Genomic DNA, 18119 nt, shown 5'->3' on the forward strand with positions numbered 1-18119 from the left:
TTAACTTTAAATTCCATTTTTACCCGTCTCTCCCTCCCCCTCTTACGTCCCCCCTCCATCATTCTGCTTCTTCCTCTCAGGAAACGTCTGCTAAGCCTCTGGGCTTTTCCCTCCCCTCATCAAATTGATACCAATTAAGTTATTGAATAACAAAGGACCCTGTTTTATTGGTGTTTGTCAGGCCAGATGGGAAGATTTAGACATGACCTGGCATGAAGTCAAAGAGGAGGAGGAAAAGAACTTTTGTGGACAACATCAGACATGTTGACTTTTGGTTTGACATGGTATTTGTAATGTTTGCTTCACTAATTTATTATAGCTCACTCAATCAGCAGGTCTAAATAAGCTGGTTACACATTTAAAAGAATCCAGACTGTTAAAACAAAATATTCTAGCTTTTTAAGGGATTTTTTTAGGACTTAAAAGCAGGATGCACCAACAAGAATGAACCTTTAGACCGCACTGAGTCTTTGATTCTGTTTTCCTAAAATGAAGCTTGCTGTTAAAGACTGATATCAATTCTGATTTAAACTCTCATTTGCGTTTTATTGTTCCCCAACTTTGATTTAAACTCAGATGAGGCATTTTGAGGTTAAATGCTTGGGAAAGACAGAGGAGAAATTGGAGATTACAGACAGATGCAACCCAGTAGATTTTTCAAAGAATGTTTTCATTTTCATATTTCCCTCTTGGCTTTAAGTTTGGATTCTCATTTCTTCTCCTTCATTCCTGCTGATCCACACAAATCTGCTTCCAGATGAAGCCACATAACGACCCTTTTATCTTGTCTTAGCATTTGTTTAACTGTCATTCAAAATTTAACCAAAAAAGTTCCATTAACTGACAAAAGAAGATGAAGCAGAGCTTTTCTCATTACAGCCGCTGGCAAATCTTGAGTTGGATTACTGGCCAAATTTCCAGCTATGGAGCAAAAGACTGGGACTCATTTTATCTCTCTCTTAATAATGATAAAATCTTTAACTGTAACTTTTGTTTAGGTTTACTCATCTTAAGCCTTGTTTTATTAAATGTCATAACTGTAATCGCTTAATTTTCTAAATTTAATCTGTCTTGGCCAAGACACTCTTGAAAAAAGAGATTTTAATCTCAAGAGGTTTTTTTCTGGTTAAATAAAAAATGAAAATAAAAAACAAACCCAACATGTGACAGAGCTATGGTAGTTCTGTTTCCAGCCATGATAACTACCCATTTTCTGACTGTAGCTTGATGTTTTATAGATATAATCTCACTAATTTACATTACAGATAGAAAGCTAATGGGTGTATTTCCCAAAATGTCAAACTATTACTTTAAATTTTCTTTAACATTGACTGGCAGACTGGAAAAGAGCAAAATACTAAGATTACATGTCAGTCTTAAATCTGAGCAGTTAATTCTCATAAACTCCTGTCAGGTTGTTTTATGCACTTTGGACTTTCCAGTAGCTGGTGAAACGAGGCACACGTCATAATCCTTATTTGTTTTTAACTCCGTGGGGATTATGTTTTTTCAGTGTGGTTTCTGCAACCAAATTTTGAGCCAATCTTTTCCAGATTCACTGTTTCCTACCAGGGATGGTTTGGACTGCTGGTGAGTGGTTGTTAGTGGAGGTAAGGAGGAAAACGGAAAATGAATGAATGACAAAATGCAGTGGAATAAAGTTTAGTTTATGAATCATACCTCAAAATACCGTTTATTTTGCAGACTTTAGCAAAAGCAGGAAGGTTCCATTTTGGGTGGAGTATGTCTCGTGTCTCCAATATTTCATAAAACTCATATTGTTCCTTGCACTTTTATGAGCATACTGTGCTCTTTTACTCTTCCTCATTAAATTTAAAATAGTTTTTCATTTCCCCGTGGAGGAAAAAGGACTCCTTCCTGCTTTAAATCCATGCATGTTAAAGTGTGTGGAAAGCAGCCAAATTCAGGATGTCTGAAGTACCATGAGAGAGGTGCGGAGCACATTTAGTGAGCGGCAACAAGGTGACACTATAAATCCTTTTTGATTTGCTTTTTTTTAAGATTCTACATCTTCTCTTCAGTCATATTGGGCTACTTTTGAGTGTGTTGACTGACAAACAGCAGCTCATTTCCTTTCACACAGATAAGTCCCCAAGAGCCTCTGAAAAGGCGAGTGACCTCCACTCTCAGTTATGAGTTTTTCCCTCTTCAAACAAAAGACATTGTGTCCGTCTCTATTGAAACGACCGAGTGTGATGAAATATTTAATCTCGTCAGACTCTGTGTGGTTAGACTCGGTGAGCAGGTGCAGGCCGGAGAGTGCACAATGATTTCACCTCGGAGACCAGACAGACAAGGTCAGCTATGCTCCCATTGTGAGCAAAACACACACAACATACAAGAACGCTCACACACACATACATATTTAAGTAAGAGCAGAACCCACCACAAGCTGGGCGAAGGCCAGATCCAGAACTTTTCAATGAGAGAGATAGACCTGATTCCAGCCCCCTTTCAGAGTTTTTGTTGTTGTTGTTGTTGTCTTAAACTATTATTTGGTGGGAAAACCATGTTCAACAAAATATTAATATGGATGCATGAGTGAAACAGGCCTACCGGGAACAGGCCCGGGGCCCCAAAGTGTCAAGGTGTCAAAGAAACTGCAAAAAGACACAAAATAACTACAAAAACAGGCAAAATAACCCCAAAGGACAACCAACAAAGATACAAAATGACCTCAATAAGAGCCAAACGACTACAAAAAGACACTAAACAACCACAAGGAGACACAAAACCACCAAAAGACGCATAACGGCTATGAAGAGACAACACCAAAAAGTCTGTGTCTTGCTCCTGAGTAAGAAATTTGGTGAGATTCTTCACCCATGAGTTCTTAGCATAAGCATTACTTATTTTAAAGCATGTCTGGAAGGAGAAAAAAGTCCCTTATTCTGTGAATCTAATAATAAAAAAAAAACAAACAAAAAAACATAATCTGGCCTATGAGATTTCTTTTAAGAAAACTTTTGTTTCACATTTAAGACAAATCGGAATCTAACAATAAAGAGTAATCTCATTTTAATCGCATTTCACTGTGATGGGCCTGCGGTGTTGAGGTTGGCTCGTATTTGTAAATCCAGAAACTGAATGTCGGTGCCATATTTTTGTCAAAGCACAAACAAAGAAATGAGTCAAGCATAATCATCTTTTGAAATGTCAAGGAAACTACATTTCCTAACTTCAATGAGCTTTTCTAATGCAATAATTCATAATCAGTCCACGTTACAGAATCTGAACTCTGAACACAAAACACAAACACATACACACCCTCCCCAGTCAAACCAATCACATTGCATCACTCCCTCAAACACATGGGGAGATTAGGATTGTTTGGGATCAGCAGCGAGCTGTGTGAACACTGAAAGGCTCACAGGTGGGAGATTGAATATTAAAACTCAGCAGCGGGCCGTGTGGAGCCCGCTGAGAGGAGATATGAGAGAGTGGTGCTGAAAAAAAAAAGACCTCATGATGAGTTGCTGAAATTTGTGTGTGGTGACGGGTTGTCTGGGAGAAATCTGCGCGGAAATGTTTGAACAAGATGGAGAGCAACCAAACAGATGTGTGTTTGAGAGATGAGGAGTGTGTTTGTGAGTGGATGTGTTCAAATATTCAAAACATTCAACCCTTTAAACAAGCATTGTGGTACATTTTGCTGTAAAAGAGACATTTTTCCTACAAAATATTGCATGAAAACCCCTTTGTATTCATTATAGTGTAACCAATGATACTCAACTTGCTCCGCTTAGGGGCCACTTTTGCACAATGACAGGAGGTCAGGGGCCAGATGCAGCAGCCCCATACGTTTAGGATTTGGGGACATTTTTTTTAGGATTTTAGGACATTACCAGGATTTCAGGACTTTTCTTGGGTTTGAGGATGTTTTTAGGATTTTAGGACATTTCTAGGATTTTAAGACTTTTCTCAGGTTTCAGGATTTATTTATTTATTTTTTTTTAGGAAATTATAACATTTTGTGATATGGGATTTTAGAGCATTTTTAGGATTTTAAGACAATTCTAGGATTCCAGGACATACCTAAGATTTTAGGACTTTTCTCCAGTTTTTAGGATTTTAGGACATTTCTAGGAATTTTAGGACTTTTTCAGATTTTAAAAAGCCTCTAGGATTTCAGGAAAGTTCTAGGATTTTAGAACGTTTCTAGGATTTTAGGACATTAGGGGCTCAGCTAGGACCTCTGTCTGGGGGATCCTCCACTGACAAACAAGCTCTATTTTAATGCTGTTTTATGCATTCAGGCATCTAATGTATGCTTAAAGTACAAAAACAATTCTCAATGTGAATCATTTCATTTTTATTGTGAATTAGAAAATGGTCAGGGGGCCAACTGGCATCCTGTTGGGGGCCAGATTTGTCCTGCAGGCCATAAGTTGAGTAACGCTGGTGTTCCTTCATCTTAAGTCGCATGGGTGTTGTTATGTGTTTGAGCCTGCATGAATTTCCTTGCCGTGCCCACGCGCCACCAGCCTCATGTAAACATGTTAAATGTCTGAAAGAAAAACCACCACTGATCGTCAGCCTGTCATTTTCAATCAGTCAAACCTGCAAAATCCTACTCTTGACAGACGGTGGAAGAAACCGAAGCAGTCAAGCAGGAAAAACACAAGTGCGTTCCAACAAACAGACGCTGAAACCAGAACTACAGTCCATTAACGACCTAATCTTAACGCCTATGGCAAAGCTCAGTGTATATCTCCTGCTTCTTTTTTGGGAGTCGAACTGTTTGGCAACGATTTCAACACAAGCAACTTGGCAAGCATGAAATGTGCAGCACACGTCTGTCATGCTTTAAGACAGTATCAGTGAGAAAGTTCCTTCCTTTGTGTTGGTACCACAGAGTCTCCAGGCTTTGTTCCAGTTTACAAGTTCTGTAAATTTGGTTTGTATTATCTTGTTTTGAAATCTACAGATGTGCGTTTCATAATCTGAAAATTGATTTTTTTGTCAAATGTATCTCAGTGTATTTCTTAAATATGATGCATGAGTTGAGAACATTGACATTATTCAAAATATCTGATGGAAATGCAGTAAACCAGGAGGATTGGATTAGATGGGATACATTTTGAAACTGCAAGAAATGGACAATGCATCTTTTTTTGTTTTTCAATATAAAATATCAAATCTCAAATCATTAAACCACTCAAACTTGTGAACCACTTAAGCCACTTTAAGGCAGCATATTTCAGAAATAAAAGGAATTATGCAACTGAAAGAACTGTAATGATGAATTTAAAACTTTAATAATCTAAAGAAGCACGAAAGAGGATAAATCATGAAATAAATTACGCAAAAGTTGCGCTGTTGAACTTGACACCTTTTTTGTGTATGGTGGTGGAAACCCTCAGTGCCGTGATTGCTATGATCACCTAACGTATGTAACAATGATGGTTTGATGCACACTAATATATTTCACTATTATTCAAAATATGACAATATTCTTAATTTGATACAGTTCATGAAGCAAATTCTGCTATGATATTCTGAATCAGGCCTTTTTTTATGAATTAAGCATTTCCTGATGAAGACGTGGGATATGCCAATGTTATTCATATTTTAGGAGCATTCTTTGGACATATGTGCATCCAGAATTTTGTTGCAGTTTTTGGCATACAGCCTCTTGCCTGTTTGTTGTCATGAATAAGTTGCACACAAACCAACTAGCCAACAGTTTGCAAGGCTGTGGGGTAAAGATGCATGCCGCAAAAGAAATCCACCTTTCTAGCTGGAAGAAGAAACATGACTACTTTTAAACACTGTGAAAGACTTGGATACAAACAAGTTTTTGGATATGTGTCAATACAACAACCCCAAGCTTTTCAAGAAGGTGGTTGGAGGCAAGATGAAAGAGAGGCTGTGTTTGCACAGTCCAGATTAACAAGATTAACAAGTTTAATGATAAACTGATCATCAAACAGCCGTAAAAAGAAAAGGTGCTCTCAAGCAATTTTAGTATTGTACTTCCATAAAGTTGGTGGAATCAGAAGAGACAATAACAATAAAGCCAAGATTGATGTAGTAGCTGCTGAGATATCCCACCTTCCAATGTAAAGAATGTGCTAACCTGAAAAAATACTGGAGCCTACACTTCCCATAATACAAATAATCCTCCCCTGCTTTCTAAATGTAATTTTCTTTTAAACATTCTCTTTACTTTTTTTCATTACCTCTTAGAAATCTCCTCCAGAGCCACATGAGACATAATACAACTGTTTCCACAAGCTAAATAAAACTCACTGAGAGTAAACTTAACTTCATGTGTAAATGTAGTGTAATTTAAGCAGAAAAATTAGATTTCTGACAGCATGTTTCCTTTACTCAAACAGATACTGACATTCTGCCAGTATTCTCCAGGCTTTGCCAGTAAGATTTCACCATGAAACCACTTACAAAAAAACAAGTCCTGCCAGTATGAAAACTGCCATTTACCTCATTGTTCTCCGTAGACCAAGATCTCTTAATCACCTGCTATTGTATAATAGTAAAAAGGTGTGTTATGAAACATTTTAATTATGTTAGAAAACTGCATTATCAATAGATGGATTAGAGCAACAACAAAGGAACATGAGCCAATGCTGCACAAAGCCAGCGAATCAAAACCACTGCTCCAACACAAACTCCCATGATGCTGTCTTATGAGGTGAAGAGGACTGTTGACTGTCTGTGAATAGAAACTATAAAGCTAATCTGACTCCTGTGCTTCGGATTCGTTCTTGTCTTCTGATAAACCGTGTCACACTATCTGTATATCGGCAGGTCTGATCCACAATGTTCTCTGTGTACCAGAGCTGCTGCTGATTTTTATGACAAAAGGTCTTTGTTTAAAATTGAGAGCAACTGACCACAGAAGCTTTGGCATGGTGTTAGTCTGAAACTAATCTCTGTAAATGGATATTTGCATATGTTTGTAATGTAGAATCTGGAGGCAAAGGGTCAAGATTTTGGTATCGCACACATTTGTTGTCTCTACTTATAGTCTGAGAAGTATAAACCAATCACATGTGAGCGTCAGGGAAACAGTCAATTTAGTTCAATTAAATTAAATTGTATTATTTGTGTTGCAGCATGTGTAAAAAACAAAAAAAAGAGGCTGAACGCATCAGTCAAAATGCAATCTCAGAATCTATTAACTATCATCTGACAATAATTTAGCTTTAAATACGCTTTTTTTTTTTTAGTTTTTTTTTGGGCGTTTTTGCCCAAAGGGGGGTGAAGGGGGGAGAGAGAGGGGGAGTGACATGCACCAAAGGGCTGAGGCTGGAATCGAACCCGCGGACGTTGCAGTGACAACACATCCTCTATACATTGGGTGCCGGCTCTATCCACTGAGCCATCAGGCGCCCTTAAAGGTGCTTTTTTAATGTATCTGTAGGAAGGTTTGGCCCAGATATCTGCTGGCTACAGGATTTCCTGCGATATTGGCCCTCGCCCCCCAAAGTTGTTCAATTGTCAGACCGAGAACTGATTAGTTCAGAGATTGTTCTGAAACAATCAACCAAAAAAAAACATATATATGAAATTCATGTGTTCATGGCTCAACACTCAGTGGAACAATGATTCAACTGTATAATCTATCCATCTGAGTCAGGGGCCTTTGCATTTACATGAACTGGACCTTTTAATCAAAGGTCCAGTTTATAGGTTTAGCTGCATCTTGCAGCGAGGCTGCAAAACTGAAACTTCTCCTCTGAACTGCTGCATCTTGCGTGTTTGCGAGAACTGCCTTCTGCTATGAGTACTGTATTTCCACAATTATAAGCACATCCTCCACTCATTTGCAAAGATGTGCAAGCTACTGCATTGTCAAAAACACTGTCCTGCAAATACCTTACAATAAAATGCCTTGTGTCAACAACTGATGGGATTTTCTTGAGAGAAACATTCTCAAAAGGCTTTTATTTATAAATGGAAACAGGAAAGCAGAGACATACTCTGAATAAACATAAAAAATGTTAAACTTCCGTCATTGTGACAGAAGAAAATCAGATTGTAGATTGTTTCCTCGTAGGCTGATAAAAACAATGCCTTTGTGTAACTCAGAGGAGGTTAGGCCTACTCATGACCAACACTGGAGTTCAGAATCTGGAGTCTCCCAACAGTTAAACAGATTGTGTACAAAAATTGTCGTAGCAGGTCAAACTACAAGATTTAGATTTATCCTTACAAAAAAAACAAAAAAAACCTCTATCGTGACATAGTTATCTCAGTTACTTTGTTGGTTTTTCAGTATTGTAGGACACTGTCGTGATTATGAATACTCTCATTTTAGATTTTTACCAGAGTAAGCCGATGAATTGGCTATCATGTGCTCCACATGAGCTTTTTGTTCGGCCCTGCGTGGTTTAAAGTAACCAATGGGATTAATACACTGTCTGAGTAATGTTTCTGCGGCTAAAAGTCTTATCTGGTTTTCTCATTCAGTGTCTCGGTCTTTCCTTCTCTGAGGTACGCCAGCAGATTGAGTGTTGACTGACGTCCGGAATTAAGAACGTGCAAACGCTCTGGCAGCGCTCCCTGCAGTACCTCATAACGTTTAATCAAAACCATGCCCGCCACTTGCCCCCGACTTTCCACCGCCGCTCCTCCAGTATTCTTCAACAGAAATTAAAGCAGTCCTTTTTTTCCTCGTTGATCTTTTTTCATACAGTGGAAAGTTTACACAAAGGCGAGCCTTATCCCTGGAGCCTGCCTCTCGCTCCTTTCCAAATACCTGCAGGATGAAATCAAACTCCCTTTTGAAAATTGCATTATAAGTCTCCCGCTCTCTCTTCTCTCTCTCTCCCCGTTTCCTCTGAGCTTGTCAGATCAGTCCAGCTTTCCCACTCTCCAGGAGAGGATCAGCCATCATTCTGTGGGCGTCAGACGACGGTGCAGGTCTTAATTAATGCAAGGGGGGTTTCATGGGAGGAAAGCTGCAGCGATGAAGGTTTTGCCAGAGAAAATACAGGAAGCTGGAACAGGTAAGATACTGTTTAGAAGGATGGATGGTGCATTCTTAGGGGATGATGCATGAAGCACAACCAAACTCTCTGGCAGCCGACTTCTCCGAGCCTTATGGCCAAAAGCGGCGATAAGAAACTCAGAAAATACAGCTGAATGTCAGGGTCATTGAAGTAAGTTTCAATGACAAAAAATGAATAAAGTAAATACTAAATGAAAACTTCATTTCTTCCATTATGTACTTGAGTCACGTGTCTCCATACAGTGTGCTATATTTGGCAAATGAAGTGACTCTGACAGTCCTTATTCTGGTGTTTGAGACGTGTTTCTGTTTGTGTGACTTGTTATGAATCAGACTACAACCACTGATTTCCTGTCAACCACAGACAAACGGGTTAAAACCTGAACTGAAGGTAACTTCAGCTATACGGACATAGCCACCATAACATCACCTAAGTCATTATTATTTACTGAGCACATTTGAAAAAAACACAAAGAATGACCAAAATGCTTCACAAAGAGTTCAAATTGATCAAATAAAAACAGTCATAAATCAGAAAATATTAGCAAACTTATATATTTTCATAAGAGGGTGGAGAAATTTTAATGCAAGCTGTTAGCATGGGTTTACCCATTGAATTTTTGCTAATTTTTACCAATTTTGCAAAATCAGTACAAATCAATGCTGAAAAATTTTTTAGCAGCTAAAACATTACAGTTATCTTTCATGACCTGAAAACAAGCTGAAATTGTTACAGATAGGCCTACACCCCATGAATCAGGGGTTTCGCCACAGTAATATTACCTAACCGTCAGTATTGCTGTGGAAACGACTTGTCAACGGAAGGCAGGCACCTGTCACCTAACATGGCCACAGCCTATATTATGCGTGACTTTCAGCCTTAATAATATTTAAACGGATGAGTAATATAAAAATTCACAGATGGCACAGTCGTGATGTATGGGGAAATTATCTATAGAGACCAAAATGTTTGTTTGTTTGTTTTGTTTTAAACAGACTGCAAACATGTTTATTTCTGCTGTAAAGTTGAACATTTTCTGTGGGGACTGACCCGCTCTCTGAGCCAGCCTCAAGTGGACATCTGAAGAACTGAGGTTTTTGGGACTTCTGTATTGGCTTGATTTTTCAGCCCTAGAGGATGCAGCTTGAGCTTAGCTCATTGTAAATACTAGAAACCGCAGAAACAGATGGTCAAGCTCTGTCTGCAGGTAATAAAACCTACCTTCCAGCACCTCTAAAGCTCAGTTAATTAACAACTTTTATGTCTCATTGAACAAAAAAAAGTTAAAATTCACAGGCAACCAAAAGGGACTCCATGAAAAGAACCGCTCATTGCCGAGTGCTAGATGCCAAGAAATAGTCCTGTGAGATATTATGTGTTAATTTGTGAGTTTTAGAGTACAGAGACAGGCTAAAGTAGCTGCTTTCTCATTTCCATTCTTTGTGCCAAGATTACTCGGGCTCTGATCCTGGCTTATGTTGCATCTTTACTGAACATCTTCTTGAACAGTCTTCTCATAAGACTTTATCCAAAATGTTGAACTTCTTTTAAACTTGCCCATGCTGCAGTCTGAAGACAATCAGAGAAAATGGAGAATAGGAAAACTAGACTACTGTGCCATCTAACAAGAAAAACCACAAATATGTGGACAGTGCTTTCCAAAGTCTGTGCTGCATACAACCAATACTGCAAGGACACCCACAAATTGAATTTTACTCTTTGCAAGTTTTTCTTATGCAAGTTGGACACCATGAGGCTTAAAGAAATAGTTAACCCAAAAATGAAAATGAAGTCATTTTCTACTCATCCTCATGTCGATGGAAAGTTGGGTGAAGTTTTATAGTCGACAAAACACTGATGGAGGTTCATAGGGAAAAGGGGTTGCACTCATCTCCTGAACAATTGAAGCAAATGGTGACCAGGATTTAAACGGTAAAAAAAAAGCACAATAAAACCATTAAATGTCTCCACACTACTCGTCCAAAGTAATTTAACTGTCCTGAAGCCCCTGAGTTGTTCTGAAAAATGTCACTGGTGTCATGTTTTTGGGTTTGTAAGTCTATCCCTTTAATGAAGGTACATGTGGAACTTCCTGTTTGCCAGTATAGTGTATTAATATACAGTTGTTGTTCTGTTAGGGGTTTTGAACAAGTGTTGGAGATCAAAACAGGACATCTAAAAAGTTTAAGTGTGTATAAACTCTGTAAAACGTAAAGCGTACATTCAGTAGAAGCAGTTAAAGCATTCAGGCAAACATTCCTTGGATCAATGAAATAAAAAGAGGGAGTGCACTGAACACTGTTATGGATGGAGCGAAACAGTTTTCCACTGAGTATTCCTGTAGTAAATCTAAGGTGTGGAGGCTGATAGATTTACTGCTGCCCTGCCTAGTGATCCAAGGCTCTTGCCGTAATTTGTTCATCTGACTGAAGGTTTTATTCAAAGATGACGAAACAATTCCTGGGTCTGCAGCCTATTTCTGTTAAATTTATACCCCATAATCTAAAACTCATATTTCTGTTTCCTTCAAGTTCATATTCATAAGTTTTTTACGGCTTCTCGGGGCTGGGCCTTTTTCCCTGTTGAATAATTTTTTTCTTTCCCAATTTTTCCCTTCATGGCAACTATTCAAGTCTGGAGGGCTCCCTGTAATTCATGTAAAGTGTATTTGTAAAGAGGCTTTAGAAAGGGAGGAAAAAGATTTCTGCCATGGACTGAGTATGAGTTCATGTGTGTACAATATGTGTGCTGTTTTACTGTATGCATGAACATAAACAGCTCTTTTCGGGGCTCAGCACTGTTCGAGCTGGAGGGCAGAAACGTCATCTGTGTGTGATTTAAAGAGGAGACGAGAGGGAAGTCACACGAGCACAAATGAGAGAAAAGCTACAGAAAGGACGAGGAGGCGAAGTAAATAAATATAGAATTTTTCTTTTTCCAGGGTTATTTATGGATCAACAGTGAGATTTCCACAACCAGTGCTTGGAAAATGAAGTCAGTTACTGATGATTTATTGTAAGTAGTCCCATTACCTTACTACTTATAGAGTGCTCAAGGGATTAGGATTTTTTGGGGGGTCCTTGTCAAAAAGTCTATGGGATTTTTCAGTTGGGTTTTGGATTATTGCAGAAAATAAGCTCTGTGGCAAAAAACAGTTACGATACTAATATGTTTTTTTGTTTTTCAACCAGATAATCTTTACAAATGGAAGCCACTTTTAGGATTTTTGAAGCCAAAATGCAATTGGCAGAAGTAAAACGCTAATGTTAGGCTATAGATAAACTACACCACATTCGCAAGTCACCAGCAAAACGAGGCTGTAAAGCCGTGAGTTGAGGGGGTAAGTTAAGACAGGAGATCTAGAGCCGAATGTGCTGAAGTTTGTGTGTGTGCCAGGCACTGATTACAGAGGTATGGATCAATTTCAATCTTAGAGACGGAGTCAAGTCCCAGTCAACCCTGTGAAGGCAAACAGCCAGGTCAAGATGTCACATGACCCTGACAACCTGAATCAGACAGGCAGCGTGACGAACAGCCGCCCCTCACCGCCAACGGCACCTCCATCCCGTCTGTGACAGGACCCCCTCACAGGCCCACCCACCTCAAATGACTGAACCCCATCACCACCATCAACACCAGCTTTCCCATAGGAGCCAGTGTGTACAGAATAAAAAGCACGTGTTTATGTGTGCAGGCATGCGTTTCGTAAATTGAGGAAAAGTATTGAAATATGAACCACTCTTACATCTGTGCATGAAGTTTGGAGCTAGCATTTAGGAGAGACTGGCTTACTTTAGTATAAAGTCTGGAGGCAGGGGGAAACAGCTAGCCGGACTCAGTCCAAAGTTCAATAATATGTTTACTAGCGTCTCTAAATCTTACAAAGGCTGGCTGTTTCCGTGCTTCCAGTCTTTATGCTAAGCTGGATAAACACGTCAACAACTCATTGTCAGAGTGTTAAATACAGCAGCTCAGCCAGTGGCTGTTGGCATCTGAGTTTGACTTACAAGGTCTATAAGAGACACAAAGACTAGATCATCATAAGTCCTTTTTACATAGAAATCCGGCAACATGGCCACAACAAAGACCCTTCAGTAGGTTGCCTTTGCTTTTTCATACAGAATTAAACAATGCCAGCTTAATGCCGGAGTGTGTGACAGTGACGAAGACAGCAAACTTTCATTTCATTTCCAAAGTCCAGGGTTTTAGCAGGTCCTTGAATGCAGTGCAAGCAGAGCTCTACATTAGTTCTTTTTTCCCTCAGCAGCAGTTTGTCACTCATAATTCATGTCGACACTTTCAGAGCCGATCAGATCAATAAATGAGAGAAGCAGCGGCTGCAAGTGAATGCAAACTTTCACACTCAGCAGAATGAGCGGTTCTGCGCTTGATTTTCTACTGCTCCATCTGTGCCTAGAGTACACTCTGTGCTCCAACAGTGTGATGAATCACAAAACAGTGTAACTCCTAATAAACGATCCAGCTCCAAAAATAGAAAATCTTTTTGTGACTGTTAATGTTTTAGCCATGGTGGGCTGCCATAAATAACTGCCGCTAGCTAGCACACATAACACGTCCCCAAAACATTACACTTGTCTGTCCAGCTGGCTCACACTTACCATACAGACATTGATTCAGTCCTGTTATTACCTCTACTGCCAACTTAAAGGTGAGACAACTCCATCCCACCCCATTCCATGATCGTACCTTTTATACTGAGCAGTGAGGTGAAATAATAGCACGCTGTTTCTACCTTGAACAGACAGTGTAACAGGGGGCTGAAACATATGGCCACTAACCAAGCTGCCATATTTGATGAGTTAAGAGTGAGAACATGTTGGCTTGGTAGCAAGCTATGTACTTAATGAGTGTGGTGCCAAAATAGTCATCTGTCTGCAAGAAAGTGAATAAACAGCCCAAGAGTCTGGTCCTAAAATATCCCCCATATGGGTCTGTCGGTGACTGTGAAGGCCAGAGCATATGAGTCACATCTTTTTCATACTAATGAAACCATCAGCATGTGTTGTGTTTCCCTGCTGATTTATTCAGAAACGTGTTTTTAAATGATGGACAAAAGTCATTAAAACTAAAATATATATATGAGTAAATATGAAGGTGTGAATGTAAAGACCACAGGAGCACGCAAAGAAAAACAATAAACTTGACATTTTATTGGTTGCTGTTAATGATGGAGACTCCCACTGCTGTCAGTCCTTTCACGCCTCATCTGCAACTCAGAATGTTACTTTACTGCAGTGAGACTGTAACATGCTCCCCTTCCCACACACAGGAGGTCACAGGTCTCTCCCTTTCTTAAACACACGCACCAGAACCACTTCCGTCAATAGTTTCATCACTTTTTTTTCTTGCTCGGTTAATTACACTCACTGTTCAAATATCAGCATCCTGCCAAAACATCTCCTTTCATTGTGACAGAAAGTGTTGTCCGTTAAAGCCGCGCCTTTCTGTTAAACATCTGACTCCGCCAGAAACTGAAGCCAAATCATTACATCGTTTGAGTGTTCACTGCGTAAACTGACCAGAAAATCCTGTCCTTCTGAACAGTGCTTCACACAAACCAAGCTTAACACATTTGAAAATGTACCAGTGATCACACTGGAACCAGGAGTCGAGTCATACTGGTGCAACTTTCAGGAGCTGAATAAAATTCCCTTAATTATCAACCTGGTTTTCTCTCATGCAAGAGCCAGCGCATGTTTTACATCACTCAAATCGATGGGCCACATAATTTCAAAATGGGTTCACCATTAGTATTAGATGAAATTAGGGTTGCAAATTGTAAGCAATTTTCCATAATCGATTAATCTGTCAAATTAACGATTGATTAATCGATTAATTGTTATTTTTTAAAACATACAGACAGCATATTTCAAACAATACCAACTTCATTTAATCTTCAGTCAAAGCTCACAGCAACATATTGTATATATATTTTGACAGTATTTCATAGCCTATCGATTAATCGATTTAATTTCACATGTTCAATTAATTTCTTAACGATCGAGTAATCGATCATCGATTAACTGTTATCATTCCTAGATGAAATGGATACACTCTGTGTTGTTTGTGTCAGCCTAAGGCCATTCTGCCAACACATAGTCCTGTAATTTGATTTTTTTGATAAAGACTGGGGAGAGACTATGCGTCAGGTGAGAGAGAGACACCGTGTGCCACGGAGCTTCAGTGTTATGTGAGAGAGCCTGGTGTGCCTCCGACTGCTTGACAGCTTTGTGACACTTTACAGTTTGTAAACTTAAAAAAAAAAAAAAAAACTCCACCAGTTATCAGTACAGCAATCTGTGCCCAGTGTTCTAAATCAGTCTGTTCATTTTTTTTGTGCATCAAATGGTAAATGTCCTAATATATGGAAGATATTAAAATTCAATTGCTCTGTGCTGCAGGAAAGTGCTCCATTCGGGGTGAGCTCAAGTGTTTGCATACCGGTGCTGCTCACACCGACACAGAAATGGCTCGACTCAGTTAATGAACCCGTTAAAAAACTGTTGGGTAAAATACTCAAATAGCACAATACATGGACCCAACCGTAAAAACAAAAAATTGGGGGGGCTTGATGCCATAACCTGACATGTAAATCCATTGATTGGCCTCTACGAAAAGTGGTTTCAAAATTTGGGGTACTTCCCGTGGGCCAGAGTTGAAACCAGTTTTGCAAAGTGTCCAAACCTATACTTACAACTTTCTGTCAGGTGATGTCATAGGACCCCAAAACATTTTTTACCATAAACTTACATTATGAAAGAGATGTTGGTAAATTAGTGGATACATTTTTTTTTTTAACTTAACAACCCCTGCGAAATGACTCTCGAACCTCTAGAAGAGCCACACGATTAAATCATTCTATTACCATTCAAGTTAGCAGAGAGCTAAACCCAAAGTGCGCCTGCTGTAATGACCCCACAATGTGGAGGATCCAGGTAATAATATACCCATGAGTCAAACTTTCTTTGCTTCATCCACCAGTGAGCAAATTTCAAAGGAATGAACAGGTCCCTGCCTCTAACGCTGTATCCCTACATCTAAGCTGCATGCTTCTAGTCTTGTTTGGCAGCATAGCAGTGTACGACAGCATAACACTAGCACAGACGGATGGGAGCTGCCACAACAGCATCAGTCATACACAATTAACATCACAGACAGTACGCAGAAAACTGTCTTTGTGATTGTCTAAATGTTTGATTGCATGCAACCCCACCTGGCTGTCACTGACAGGTCTTCAAATGTTTTGACTCAGGTCTGCTATGAGAGTGAAGGTCCAGGAAGCCAGCGGCAGCTACTGTGATTGTATTTATGCAGACAAATTGCAAGAGAATCACAGATGAGAGGAAATTCTTGTGAGTCATATATTCCATTTCAACTAATAAATTATCTTCAGACTTCATTTTTGGCTGTGTCTTTTTATACTCTTCTTCATCTTTCTCTTCATCTTAACAAAAACAAGATTAATACTAAACACAGCAGCCTCCTGCACTATGTGGTGCAGAAATGGAAAAACAAATAGTTTCTCTACATTCTTTTTTAATCTGCGTTGAGCTTGCATGATGCCAACATTTCAACACCTCATTCTTCAAACTAAAAGTGAGACTGTCTCTCAATAAAACTTTGCAAAGTAATCATTTTAGACTAATTTCTCGCCAAGTCTGCATGCAGCCCTGATTAAGTACACCTTCAAGTGATTTCTTTCGCGTAGAGTCATCGCTATAAACAAACGCCCGTTTGTGTCACTTCTCAAAAGCTTTAAGGAAATGAACTGTGGTGGAAACAGTTGCCTCAGATACCACACTTAACTGACTTAGCAGAAAACATTCATATTTGGGAATGGTCATTTTCTCTTTTTGCTTGAATTGAATCTAAAACCCTTCAAAACCACTTGGTGTAATTTATTACTCATGTGATGACAGTGGTTTGAAAAACTCTTAGCATATTTCTTTGATTTAAAGGTTTTTATGGCTTTAATTTAAGAAGAGATGTAACAGAAACTGCACACACACACACACACACACACACACACACACGTCTTTACTTCTCTTCTTGTGAGAACCTCAAACACTACCAATAAATGCCAGCTCCACATGCCAAACTAATTTATCCAAAACCTTTATCTAAGATCAATCCTTAAACCAAGGTTTAACCATTAAACAACAAATTTGAAGAAAAGAGGGTAGGTTTAAATGTCCTCACTTTCCAAAATGGTCCTACTTTTAGTGTGTAAACTCCAATTGGTCGTCATAATGACAGAATAATGCAGTCTAATACAGCAGCCATACTACCAATTTTCCCCTCATGGTGCTCAGTATTTGCTGAAACTGTTTTGGAGGGGTGTTGATTCAGCTTTATGGTAATTGGTTGCTGAACTCTGGGTGTTGAATATGATTGGCTCATATTGATAGGTGTTTAAATTTTCGTCCGCCCCAATTACTCAAAACATTATTCTAATATTCTCTGTTGGTAGAATGTTTTTCTAATATGTAGTGTACCATAATTGATATGGGATGGACAAAATATCTGAAACACCTGTCACCTGAACAAAATTATATTCTATAGCACCCTAATCTTTAACAAAGATAGTTAACATCCCACAAAGTCAGCATAAATTCAAATTACGTCTTTCTAAAACTGTATATGAAGGTAGGATTTGTTGGAAGTGCATTGTATTACACAGTATTAATTGTAGCTAGATATAGCTTACTAGCTGCTAGATGAGTATATGTGCCCACTACTTGTACACAACACACAAAATGCATGCACACAAGGTTTAAGGCTAAATACTGAAGGTGGAATTTACTGTAATTTTCTCGATATCTAACGCTCAATTAAAATGCATACTTTGAGGGCACCACAAGAACAGATACAATAATGCAAAGACAGCAAAGTGCAAGTAGAAAAACCATCCTTGTCATCAATGACTCACCTCTGTTTCTAAAGAATTCAGACTGACAACAGCAATACAGAAAAACAATGTGGTGATGTAAGTATGTTGCCACAGGCAGAAGATTTAACTAGAATCACCGCCTCGTGGTTACTTGTCTTTGCTAACTCGTCTGGTTACAGTAAACATGCATTACTGTAGACTTCCAGTCA

General features: G+C 39.0%; 2 long non-coding RNA genes across 2 annotated transcripts in view; one reads left to right on the forward strand and one right to left on the reverse strand.

Moving 5' to 3' along the window:
* LOC148190044 (uncharacterized) overlaps positions 1 to 18119 on the reverse strand; it is a 131578-nt gene that overhangs the window by 71015 nt on the left and 42444 nt on the right. The window lies entirely within an intron of this gene.
* LOC148190045 (uncharacterized) lies at positions 8153 to 16409 on the forward strand. Its single transcript, XR_015775847.1, has 3 exons — positions 8153 to 8996; positions 11941 to 12014; positions 12434 to 16409. It is a non-coding gene; the product is annotated as an uncharacterized LOC148190045 (long non-coding RNA).

The sequence above is a fragment of the Plectropomus leopardus genome, chromosome 3 (genome assembly GCF_026936395.1).
Source record: "Plectropomus leopardus strain MGB_pleo_1.0 chromosome 3, ASM2693639v1, whole genome shotgun sequence".
Lineage (NCBI taxonomy): Eukaryota > Metazoa > Chordata > Actinopteri > Perciformes > Serranidae > Plectropomus > Plectropomus leopardus.